Source organism: Onychostoma macrolepis, chromosome 01, assembly GCF_012432095.1.
Source record: "Onychostoma macrolepis isolate SWU-2019 chromosome 01, ASM1243209v1, whole genome shotgun sequence".
Classification (NCBI taxonomy): domain Eukaryota; kingdom Metazoa; phylum Chordata; class Actinopteri; order Cypriniformes; family Cyprinidae; genus Onychostoma; species Onychostoma macrolepis.
In genome coordinates this window covers 26,979,558-26,993,457 of record NC_081155.1, presented here as the reverse complement: position 1 = coordinate 26,993,457, position 13,900 = coordinate 26,979,558, and the positions used below count along the sequence as shown (strand labels likewise).

General features: G+C 37.2%; 1 protein-coding gene across 2 annotated transcripts in view; it reads right to left on the bottom strand.

Moving 5' to 3' along the window:
* LOC131539333 (radixin) overlaps positions 1 to 13,900 on the bottom strand; it is a 58,098-nt gene that overhangs the window by 30,711 nt on the left and 13,487 nt on the right. The gene's annotated exons all lie outside the window — the stretch shown is intronic.

Below are 13,900 nucleotides of genomic sequence, written 5' to 3'. Positions count from 1 at the left end.
TCCAGAAGAAGCCATCTATCTATGCACTGAAGCACAGAGAGACAATGATCTGGAGCCTACAAATGTCAGAGCTTAGGCAGTATTTTCTTCCACGTTAGTGTGAAACATATATAAATAAGTACAGGGAGTGGAGTTGCAGTTATTTCTAATAATGGTGTTGTAGCCAGTTATTGGATAAGGGGCAATCACTTTTTAGTGTAAAAACATTCAAAAAGAATCAGACACTGAATCAAAAAAAAAAAAAAAAAAAAAGAGCGTACATGTTGTCACTGTAGTATTTTTAGTCACAAGTTTAATAATTATCAAATATTATTTCAATGACTGAATAGTTCAAAGACTTGTCAGATGCTTTGTTTAGTGTTGCAGGACCTCATTTCTGGAGTAATACCTATATTGTGCTAAAAAGAAAGTAAACTGGGTGAAAAAAATAAATAAATCTCTAGACATCCACAAAACCCAGGTCTTTGCAAATTGCTTGTTGGGAGGTCTGGGTTATTTTGGGGAAATCTATCCATGACAGGGTTTAAAATACAATAAGTAAGAAAATCTGATATGTGCAAGAGGGTTGATGATCGGTGATTGTGCAAGCATCCATGGTAGATTGTTCAGCCTCAACTGGTCTTTTTTCCCCCCTCATTTTCCTGGAACATGTTGGTTTTGCAAAATAATTTTCTCACTCATTCTCAAAAAAGAAATCAGCCCTTTTGACAAATCCACTAAAGAGGATATTTGAACGAATATTATCAGAGCTCACTTCGGTTGTGTCAGAACTCAACGGTGCCATCTTTCCTCCAAACTCAGTGTATGCATCGCATTGGTGATTTTTTTCTTCTTTTAAAAACACAGAATTCAACTTGTCAAGAATTGTTTTCACACCGTCATCCTTTTTCAAATCACCTGTGGACATTTCTAGAGCGTCATCTTTTGCTCTCCTGTTTGTGATAAAGTGACAACCATGGTGAAAGCTTGTTTCTTTATTTCCAGTTCAGTAATGCACATCCACATTTGAATTAAACTGAGGTGGAACCTTGTAGTTTACAACAACAATCCTCTTCTACCAATGTTAATCATGAATGGCGACAGACAAAAATCTTCTATTCGAAGCACCACAGTCATCACCGTCTGCTTCGTCCACACCAAGCTCCACCCTAACAACAGAGGAAAAGGAAAACCACCACACCAAACATATTCTCTTCCACAAAGAGAAGTGCCCCTACATGAACTAGTTACCAAAACTTGTTGAATACTTCATTGCATTCTTCTTGTAACATTATTACACTATAGGGTACAACAGGGGTATAGGGTATAACTTTCGTTATTTAAACACTGTTGCTTTAATTATCTCAAGCAAAACTGAAAATCATAAAGAAGACCTTTGTCTCAAAATATATGCATTCATTTTAGCGATTCTCATTTGCTACTTAAATCTACAACATTTTAAAAAACGAAATATTACATCAAGCAAGCACAGAATCAACTTTGTGCTGCTGCACACGATTGCGTCAAAGATCAGACAAATCTGCACGTGCATCTTGAAAAGCGAATGTTTTGGAAAGTGCTAAGCCATGTTTTTGTGCCATCTAGTGGTTTAGATGAAAATAATACCAAAGGCGCCTTTTACCCTGGGGGCGCCTTTAGCTCCATTGTACCCTACATTGTTTCTATACATCTATTGAAAGGTCGCATGTCAAAACAAATCAAGGTTCAACGATCACAAAAAGCAAATATGTATATGTAAATTTATATAAGCAAGTAAACTGCAGAAATGATCTTTTAAATCTCCTTAAATTAAAAGAAAATCAAAATGGAGTTACAATAGCAGGCTCACACTGGCCTGAGCACATGGAAGCATTTAGCAGGCTGTGAGAGTTTAGGAGGTGAATTGCATGTTCAGCTGAATGGAGCTGAATAATTCACAGCAGGAACAAGAGCTGATCTCCCACTCACACCATTTACACCAGCTATTTCAGTCTCTGGTTGACGGTCATGTCAACAGCTAAAGTAAAATAAGCAGGACATGGTGTGTGGAAAACAGGACCACTATTACGGACCATATGAATTACTTGTATCTGATGCTGCAGAGGCTGTTGAATTCAGATTTTCAGTTAAGTAATACCAAAGTCCCTTTAAGGCAAGTCATGTCACTCGGCGGCCATCTTTGAATCGCCTCTCGGGCATGCAAGTGCAATTCCTATCTCTTTGAATGGGGAAACACCAAATTCTCCAAAACTGTTCACTAAGCTTACGATTAAATTTCATATTTTAAATCACCAAAGAAATCTGACAACAACTGTGCAACATAAATGTTGTATATTTTGCTCAAATAACGTAAAAAAAAAAAAAAGAAGCTTGCGCAGGTCTCAGAACGCCGACTGTTTCTATAGCAACCAGGACTTCTAATGGCAGCTGCAGTGACGTGCTGACTTTACAGATTAGCAATTGTCTCTTTCATTCAGAAGGCGGGGCTTCATGCGATTGAGCGGTCATATTGAGCGTTGTGTTTTTCCCCATTCAAAACTATACAAGTGACACGTCTTGGGTATTCTATAGTCTTTGGTAATACTCAGGTTTAAAAATGGAAAATGTGCTGCCTTACATGACAGACGATTCAAAATAACCATTTGGCTGATTCCTGAGCGGTCCTCAAAGAAACTCAGAACTCCAGGGCCCTGTAGCACAATAGACTGCGGTCTCAGAGGACAACAGAATCTTCTGCTACTAAAACCTGCTCACCTAAAACAGAAGAGCCTAGTCTACTGTCCACCAGCACAAACATGTGCATACACTCATAGACTGAGTAAAAGCAATGAGCAAGAAAGGTAGAGAGTTTAATTGGCTATCTAAGAGATAATCTTTAGATGTCCATTCGTCTGTGCGTGCCTGCCTGAAACAAAACAAAACATAGCAGAAAGAGGGGAGATTAGATAAGCGATTTACTTGTTTAAGATAACTCAATCTCTGATTTTTTTCTCCCCCACTGTATATGCTTCCACTAGTGGACATTATCAGAAAATATGGAATCAGTTTCCACTGTTATGCTTATGATAATCAGCTTTATATTTCCCCAAGACCTTACAAGGTGCGTTAAGCCTTGTTCAGACTGTCAGTCCAAATCTGATTTTTGTGCATATCCAATTGACCCTTCGCAAAGAGCCTGATGGACAGGCGATCTGACCAATCATAATGCCACATTTGTCATCTTATCTGGCAAACAAATCAGACAGCAGAGTAGCCTAGATTTAGGTGGACTTAAACTTGACAAAATCGTGTGTATTGACATTTTTCCACGGTTGAAATAAAATACGATATAAATGTTCATTCATGTTTATTTCATGTTTTAAGTAAATATGAAAAGACAATCGTTTCACATGCCGCTTGAACTGAGGCACTACAGTGATCTGTCACGACACATTAAAGAGCCACAAAATGGTATTTATTGTTTGAAAAATTTGAAAGCTGAGACCTTGTTTCATACCAGAAGTAACCTGCTGTCAGTTTCCTCTTTGCTCTGCGATGTATTTTTCACTGCATGAAAACATGTGCAATGTGAGAGCGGCATGGCTTGTTAGACATGGCAACAGTACAAAAAAGTTTTTGGAAATGTATCTGAAATTCTCTGCCCCTTTGCAACGCTAACTAAACACACCTGAACCAGCTAATCAAGGTGTTCAGGGTTACTTGATAATTACAAGCAGGTGTATTGGAGTAGGTCTGCAAAATTGTAGCTCTCCAGAACCAGGGTTGGAGATCCCTTCACTAAAAGGATTCTAGAAAATAATCTCTCTCTTTTTGTTATCAACGACTCCCAAACGATTCGCTCAATGATTCATTTTTCCAAACCCCTCCTTTGTGTGATGCTAATCTGCGGTGATTGGTCTGATTGGTCGATTTCATTTCCATTTCCAAAGCAGCATTTGTGAGTGTGCTGCTTTGTGTACAGCGTTACCAGGAAACCGCTATTTTTAACTCTCCAAAAGCAGCACCTAGTGGCAAAGAATGAATTTGCATTTTCAGTCAGACCAACATGAAAATCAAGTTTTCCCAGGTCTGCGCGCGCAAAAAGTGGGCAGGCAATATGAAACGGCTTGGGATTCATTTTAAAAACGACTCATTTTAATGATTCAGAGTCTACTCTTTCTTTTGAGAGACAATAACTTTATACACGGTGCACTTTCAGATTTAAAACTTTGCAGGATGTTTTCATTCACTGCATGAATGTTACACACTGCATGAAAGGTAATTTTCAAAAATCCATAATAGGGATTAAAAACATGACAAAACATTTGGGGACATATTCTCAAATTTTAAAGCTCAAAGTAGCTCCTAACATGGACATTTAGGAGCAACTTTTACTCTTAAAAATTAGGGGCGTCACTCCTAATTTCAGGAAATTTTCATCTAAGATTAATTCACAAAGCATTTAATGCAAAAAGCAGCTCCTAAACCCCTTTTAAATCACTAGAGTGTTATTCACATTGTAAAAACATGGCTTCTGCTCTCAATACACATGAAACAAGTATTTTTATGACATTTACAGTTATCAGGTATAGCCTGCCTGAATAATTAAGTCATTGTATATTAATATAATATTCTAAAATAAAGATTCACACTGCCTGAATCATTCATGTTCTGTCTGTCTATTAGGGCTGCACGATATTGGAAAAAAAACTCACATTACAATATTTTTTTTTTCTGCGATATATATTGCGATATGGAGGAAAAAAAAAAAAAAAAAATCACCTTGAATAGTTCTATGGCATTGATTTTGCTTAAAGAAAAGCGGATTTGCTCTGGAATTTTTACAGAAGCAGTGCGAGAAAACAAACTTGTCAGATTCGGACAGGATTCATTTGAAAACAAATTTCTCTAAACTCCTATAGAAATCTAGAGAGGGGCGCATCTTATGCACGCGCACAAATGTCAGTCAACGTGATCGTTTTATTTTCATCAGCATGGGTTTGAAAATCATATTTCACTGGTTCGGACTCATGCCAACGAGAATTCGATATGAATATTTAAAATGCTGGAATGCTGCGGTGAACTTGTGGTGAAAAGTAGCAGCAGTCGTCCAGAAGGGAGCAGAGGAAAAAGGTACTCCTCTCAGAAAATGAACAAATAAAGATCATTTTAGATGTTTGATTACTATTTGGAGAATTGGAATCACTAGAAGGCATCTTAATGAACTCATTTTTGTGAAAACCTCACAATTCAACCAAAAGCGACATTTTTCACTTCTTTTGCCTGTAGCTCAAAATTAGACCGTGCACATTCCAGCTCATTTTGCCAGCACGGGTCACATATGATTTATAAATGGTTCTCATGATTTAAAGATTTATGATGAATGCATATCATCTTTTGGCATCTTTGATTCTATAGCTGTGTGATTGAGGAATTTTTGACCACAAAGAACAAAAATGCAATAACCTTTTACAAACAGGCAGCGAGGCTTGGAGTGACCGAAATAGCAATAAGCGGACATGGTATATCTGGGCGAGAGACGAACATGTGATAGATGGCGTCTGGGGTCTTGTTACACATTTAGATTTAGAAATATCTTTGCAAGTTTAGCCTTAGAAAAGTGTAGCCGGTGAAGCACTTTGGACTGTATTTAAGTCCCCATGTAGTGAAAATCAAGTTTATGTTGTTTATTTGTTTTTTAATATGCTTTTAGACAAAATGTGCCAATCCATTAAATCAACACCATTGCTGAGTATTTTCTCCTTAAAACTGTGCTTTCCCAATGGCAGTCCTAGAAACACGGTTTGAAACAGCCCTTTTTTTGCTATGTCACAAAAATCAATAACCAATCACGTCAAAGGATCCTGTGATTAGCATATCATTAACTGTACTGTATAGCAGGGGCTCTAGTGAGAAGGTAGCCAGGTCAATCTGGTATTTTTTCTGTAGATGTTTTGCTAGCTGTTGATATTTTTGACTATTTTCATGATGGCATGTACTATTAGTGCTTATTTATTTGTATTTAGAACCGCTAACTTGAATAATAACCTCCGCGGGTTATATATATTTTACAACAGTGTAAAAGTAGCCCGGAGTCAGACCCACCTCTCCCGCATTGGCGTCCATTCTTGGCGTTCGCGGGCGCGAACTGGAATCACAAACTTGGCTACATTCGAGTCTTCAACGAATGTTACAGTATCCACTGTAGTTGTCCGCTAGTAAAAACAGTTTTATCAGTCATCATCCGTGGATCAGGAGACCTTGGCTGGTGTGACTGAGTGGAGGCGGGGCTAATTTGTGTATTCATAGATACGTGTATAGTAAATGAGGCAAGGGTGTAGAGTTACATTCAAACTATTTTAAGGCATGAGAAAGTTATTTTCAAAAGAAAAACATTTAAATAATTCATTTTGATGATCAAAGATGAGTTTTAAGGGACAAAAATTGTGACTACAGGGGGACTTTAAAGGGATAGTTCACCCAAAAATGAAAATTTGATGTTTATCTGCTTACCCCCAGGGCATCCAAGATGTAGGTGACTTTGTTTCTTCAGTAGAACATAAACGAAGATTTTTAATTCAAACCGTTGCAGTCTGTCAGTCATATAATGGCCGTCAATGGGCACCCAATCTTTGGGAGAAAAAAAAACATGCACACACAAATCCAAATTAAACCTTGCGGCTCGTGACGATACACTGATGTCCTAAGACACGAAACGATCAGTTTGTGTGAGAAACTGAACAGTATTTATATAATTTTTTACCTCTGATAAACCTCAATGTCCGACTGTCACAACATCCGGCGCGTGACGCATCAACCTGCTCTGGCACATAGATATATATACATAGATGCCTCATTAGCGACGGTTTCTATGGGCCGCGATAAGCAAGGCTCTACGTATATATCTATGTATATATAAATCTATGTTCCAGAGCCGTTGACGCGTCACATGCCGGATGTTGTGGATGAGCTCAGGAGAGTTGGACATTGCCGTGTATCATTGAGGTAAAAAATGATATAAATACTGTTCAGTTTCTCACACAAACCGATCGTTTCGTGTCTTAGTACATCAGTGTATCGTCACGAGCCACAAGGTTTAATTTGGATGCGTGTGTGCATGTTTTTTTTTTCTCTCAAAGATTGTGTGCCCATTGACTGGCATTATAGGACTAACAGACTGCAACAGTTTGAGTTAAAAATCTTCGTTTGAGTTCTACTGGAGAAACAAAGTCACCTACATCTTGGATGCCCTGAGGGTAAGCAGATAAACATCAAATTTTCAGTTTTGGGTGAACTATCCCTTTAAGGCATGTCTTGAGCATATGGACGAGGACTGTTGCAGATATCTTAAAGTGCTGAATATCAATGGCCAATATAAAGCCATATCACATTTTCACAGCTAAAGAGCAGGCAATGTTAAAGGTGCAATAGGACATTGTTTTCAGAACAATTTTTGTTATGCTGGTTGAGAGTCTCTTCACATCCCGATAGCAGTCATTAAGTTAAGTGGTCTAAATGTATTTATATATTCTGTGGAAGGCGTAAGACCAAGAAATGTCCTTCCAATCAAAATGTTCAGTCCGAACACTATGAGAGGCTTTTCTACCTGCCTGTCAACATATGTATTTGTATACATATGTTCGCGCAGACAGGATACATCATCAGCGCGTTCACGTACGATGTGCAGACAGAGCGAGAATGGCAGGCAAACATCAACAACCAGACCTTCCATCCTGGTATTGTAGTACTGTTACTAACTATACTATACAGTTCTCTCACCAGTGAATGACATATGTATTGTAGTAATGATGTCTCTGGTCGTCTGGTCTGTGTACGTTCATGCGTTCAGGAGGCGTGGCTTTGGACGGCGATTTGCAGGGAGGGTGGGACGTATGATTTCAGTGCTATCAGGCTAAAGTCCTACTCTACTGCACCTTTAATTTCACATTCAGCACACAGTGATTGTGACATGATTATGACACAGCGCCAACTAGATATAGCACAGAATAGTTTTAAATCAAGGATTTAAGGTTTGTCAGAAGGAGAAAAAAAAAAAAAAAAAGTACACTTATGCAGGATACAAATTAACACAAAGGTTGGGTTTGGAAAGTTTGCAAAGTTTGTGGAAAACTTCAATATTCAAAGACTTGTAAAGTGATTTAATTTGTATTTGCTGAATGCCAACAGTATATGAAAACGTATTATAATGTTTATAAAATTTTTTTCATATACAAATATGTATTATTTTTTTATTTTTTATATCCACTTATATTTTATTAATATATTTCACATTTATTTTAATATTTCTGTCTAATAATTTATTGTTTACTGTCTTTGTTTAACAGTTCTGTCTAATGACGAGGGAGAATGTGAGCTTGTGTGCATTTGTGCTGAAGCGGTTGCGTTTTTTTAATGGATGTCTATATATGCCAATTTTTGTAAAACAAGTTATCCATTTATTCAAAATTGGAAATCTTATATGTTCGTTCCTTATATTTTATCATTTTGGTAAATTCCCATCTGTTTCCTGGAATTACCTAGTTAGCATGCATTTGTTTTCCATCAGTAGTATACAGTTAATAGGGCATTATTGCTTTTCATTTACAATTATGGTGGAAAGCAGCAGTTGTAGACAGTAGGAAAGACACATTCACAACAGTGTAAACAGGTGTGTGCATCTCCACATAGTCCAAACTAAAAGAGCATGTGTGTTTATCCCCTTTCTAAAATGCTCCCTCTTAATTGAATGTGCAGCTGTTGGATAGTAAGCCGTTTATAGAGGCTTTGCTGAAGGAAGCTTCAACTGCCGACATACTCCCTTCCCCCTGTTCTGAACTCCAAATCCCCTCTGCTGCACCTGAAGGCAACAATGTCCCTGTGAGCTAAGAGCTGGGCTGAACAACGATGTTTCAATTCAGTTCACAAACACAGTCTGCAAGCAAAAAGGGAAAGCAACTGCTCTGCTAATGCGGTTCATTTTAATAAGTGTGAACACTGCCTTTAAGTTGTCTACACTGCATATTAAATATTTTATTTACATCACACTTACACACTGATAGTTAGATTTACATTTAGTCATTTAGCAGATTCTTTTATCCAAAGCGACTTACAAATGAGGACAATGGAAGCAATCAAACTAAAAAGAGCAATGATATGCAAGTGTTATGAATAGTCTCAGTTAGCCTAACGCAGAATAGAAAAAGAATAGAGCAAGCTAGTGTTAGAGGCCTTTTTTTTGCTGATTGTATAATAAATAAAAAAACAAAACAAATAAATAGAATTGACAGAATACAAAAAGAATATATAGTTATAATAAAAAAGGCTTCACAAGCATGTAGAACAGTCAGTAAAGTTCATTGAATGAAAACTCCAGCATTTTGAGTGGATGCACCACATGCGCTTACGGTCTTCTTCAATAAGCTAAACTTAACATTAAATCGCAGTATACACAGTATTCCCCAATTTTATATCATCAGCAAAAATAGTGATATCGCTAATATTCAATGTACTGCCAAGCCCTAACACACATATTTATAAAGAACAAAGAAATTCTCAGGGCCTATGTAAATGTTGCCAGAACAAGATAAACAAAACTACAGACAGAAAACAGTACAAAAACAGTGGAAAAAAAAGTCCTGAAGTCTTGAGCCCTGAAGAAGAGCTGCACGATTATGTCAAGGCTGATAGCTGCATTTGGTGACTGGCTTTACAACTTAATGACAGTAATTGCAATGTAGGCAATGTAGTTTTAAACCTGTGACAGGCATGGGGGATTAAGTGTCTATGGGCAAGTCTGCGCTCTTAAGGACAAAAACAGATCAAGGAATCATAAAGCTTTACCATCTGGTCCTCAAGAAAGACCAGTGTACTCAAACACACCTTTTAATCCTTTCACGCGCAAGTTTACAATATTTTATCTGAGCCCCCATTGCGAGTTTAAGGAAACTGTTTTAGAATGTATTAAGGGTGTAGTTTTGGAGGAATTCTCCTCTTAGGTGACTCTTGTGGAGGGGACATTTTTAAAAAATACATAATTATTTCACCTAAATGTTTAAAGTTACAGTGCATTTTTGTTTTTACAATGGGGAAAGTGTTGCACAATAGCTTACACACAGCACAATTCTGATATTGTGAGCAGTATGTGAGGCGGCCTTAAGCCCAAAGCTCAGAGTACGTCACTTCTTCGTACCCACTGTTGGTGCGAATGCAACCCTTTAAATGATACTGGGAAATAGTTAGCGCAAAATCGTCCCAGTACTTTAGTACTGTACTTTTAGTTCTGGAACTAAAGCGGTGCGAAAGGGGCTATTTACATGTGTGGAGTGACTCAAACTCCATCTCTGCATGTTGTTGTGAGTTTGGGTTTATTGTAACGTTCATCTGGGAATGCAATGTGCGCCATTTCATCAGATTTGTAAGGTAAATAATTTATAAATCTACACAAACACAGGAGAATACATCTCGATTTCAAATAAAAGCTCAAACCCTTACTCTGAGTTTACAGGTTTTGATGTCCACATATTCAATTAATTAAAGTGGCTAGCATTTCTGACCTAAAGAAATGGCCAAATATTAAAGATTAAGTGGACATTTAAATTAAATGGTTCTTGGTCAATATTAAACAAGGATTAGATCTCGCAGTAATGTGTAAAAATAATCATCAGGCCGTCAGCGCCCCGTGCAGGCCTTTGTTGTTATACGTAATGTACATTAGCTCTATTGTTTATAATACTTAATGTATTTTAACCGTTTTGTTGAATAAAACCATATGATTTCTTGCTTTTGATAGTTTATTTGAACAAATTAATATTGCATCATTAATCATATAAGTTGATGCGATGTTTACACAGTATGTGTTTACACAGCGTTTTAAATCATGGCGGGTGAGGGCGTTTTCGTACACGTTTAGCCAATCACCTGTATATGTATTTTAAGTCATTTTAAAAGCTATTGTTCACTTAAATCTATTTTTATTACCACAAAAAAAAAAAAATAAAATAATAATTATAGGGCCCTTTGAAATCCGTTTTATTTCCAAATTCAGTTTCTTTTTCCCCCATTTTCATTTTTCTATACTCTCTCTTTTAATAAATCAAAAGCATCTCCAATTAATTGATTTTATATTAAAGTATTATTATTATTATTTTTTTTTTTTCCAGAAATACTGCACATTTACATTTTTCACCTAAATAAATTCTGGTAAATAAAATTTCTGGTAAATACTCCTTTAAAAAGGGTTTATAATTTTATTAGTAGTAGACTAGAAGACGTGGATATGTTGTCATTCTTACACTATAATACTGAACTTTGATTTCAGTGATTTGGACTATGAGATGGACACTTGCTTCTTGCACTCTGTTGCACTTTACTTTTGCTTTAAAAAAGGATTCAATAGAATTTTGGATTTCATTTGGTTTAATAAAATATTCTTAAGTAAAATTGTTGACCTTTTTTGTGGGAAATTAATCGATAAATTAATCGACAGATTAATCTAAATACAAATAGCCATTAGTGGCAGCCCTTCTTCTCAGACAACATGCAAGCCCAGAATTGTGTCTTCTTGCACTTGAACAAACAAATACATAAATTAATGTCAAAATACCATCTTGACAGGAATCCTCAAAAACAGTCTGTTATGTCTTCAGTGAACAAGAAATCAGATGGGTATCATATTGGATTCATATGTCTTTAAAGGGTCATGAAACCCCAGACTACTTTTTCTGAGATTTTAGCAGAAGTGTTTGTGTTGTATATCATAGAAGGCCATGTTAGCATCTGATCATTTTAACTTTTGGAGAAAACTGGTTAATTTTAAGCTTGTTTGTGCTATTTTCATCTTCCGGGGTTTAAAATCTATATCGTGTTGACGTCACGTGGCAATGGACTATAGTACATCGATAACGCATCGGTGTCTATTTAATTATTCATGAGACTGTGTGTTCTTATCCAATGAGAAGACGCTTCGCTTAATTATTCACAACAGCATGTGTTGAATTGCTATGACAGAGGCTTCAGACTGTGAGATCACGCACACTAACAGAGAAACGTTCATGATCAAAGGAGAGCGTTTGTTTTTGCTTTGCAATAAGAGTTCGGTACAAACGCGATTCATTCACTTTAGTAAGTGTAACCGTTTTTACAGCTCCGTGACACAACCCATCAAAAGGCTTATATAAACGAAGCAGAATAAGCCTAAAAAGTTATCAGAGGTGCAACAGCCCGTTCATATACATGTTTTCGTTGGAAAGCAAATGGCTGTGCATTTATTAGTGTTTTTAACTCGATGGGAGCGAAATGAAAGTGTCTGAACCCAAAGCTGTGTGTGTAGTCTGTCTCCCCTCTTCCCCCTCCGCTCCACAGATCACCACGCCCACTTTTTTTTTTTTTTTTTAAAGGGGTCATATAATGCCCATTTTCCACAAGTTGATATTATTCTTTAGGGTCTTAATGAAAGGTCTGTAACATAGTTTGGTTAACATTTCTCATTGGTAGTGTAAAAAACACCTTTTTCACCCTGTCAAAACAGCTCTTGTCAGAGCAAGCGGTATTGTGTCATTCTCCTTTAAATGTTAATGAGCTCTGCTGACTCCGCCCCTCTCTTCTAGCCGCTCTGAGGGACTGTTTACTTTAGCCGCATTCATTGTGAAACTTGCTAATTAGCACATTATTAGGAAAGGCCATTTGCCAAGATTCATTTAAAAAAACCTTGTACTCACTTTTTCTGGAGGTGAAGCTGGATCACGAATGATTCACGCGAACATAGACGCATTTAGGTAGATGGAGGGCGCATTCCCTTCAGAACAAAACCTAATCCTCTTCAGATGACGGGAGTAAATGACTACTGCTATGTTCATTATTACATCCAACAACAAAACACTTTAACAAAACACTCGCTTAGGAGTCATTTTTGTCTACATCTGCTCCGGCGGTGAAACAACTGATGACAGCTCACTCAGGGTGGGTCTGAGGTAAGACACCAGTGCAGTCTGTGCTGAAAAGCTGCTGTCAATCAACAATCGTGGGAGGGGCCTCCGTCCGTGTGACGTCACACGGACAGACGGCTCGATTTGAGAAAGGGGTAAAGATTTAACGGGATTACAAAAAAAAAAAAACACTGGGTGGATTTTTATCATTATAGGGTGGTTGTGTACACACACTGCCAACACACATTTCAGTTCAAACAACTTGTAAAAGTACATGTAGCATTATATGACCCCTTTAAAACTGTGGTGAGAACTAACCAGTGCTGAAACAGGAGGTTTCACGACCCTTTAAAGTTAATCCCACAAAAGGACAGAGAGAAAATCAGCTCTTCAAAACAAAATTGACAATATATGTATATATAGGTTCATTATACAATTGCAAGGGAATGTGAATAAGAGGTAAGGTAAGCCAAATAAATAAGTATAAATACTGTTGTCTATTGCACATGATTATTGCACAATGGGGACATTTAACTGTTCAATAAGTAGATGGCCTGAAGAAAAGAATCTTTGTGCTTGGCTGTTATGGTGCCGCAATGCTCTGTAGCGCCAACCAGATGGCAACAGTTCAAAGAGAAAGTGACCTGGATGTGAGGGGTCCAGAGTGATTTTACCAGCCTTTTTACTCACTCTGGATACGTACATTTCCTGGAGAGTTGGAAGGGGTGTGCCAATGATTCTCCCAGCAGTCTGGACTATCTGCTGCAGTCTTCTGAGGCCTGATTTGGCTAGTAGTTTTTGTTGTGATATCGAAATTGTTGTTGAGAATTGTGAAATTTAACAAAAATTTTAGTGTCATAAGCTTTAGTAGAATACAATATAATGGGTCAAAAACAATAATCATTTTATACAACAATAATAGCAAGCACTTTGTGGTGGGGCCAATGAAAATGTTGACAGGGCAAGTAAAGATTTTGTGTTTTTAAAGCCTTTATAATGATTATGCTATTTAATTGATT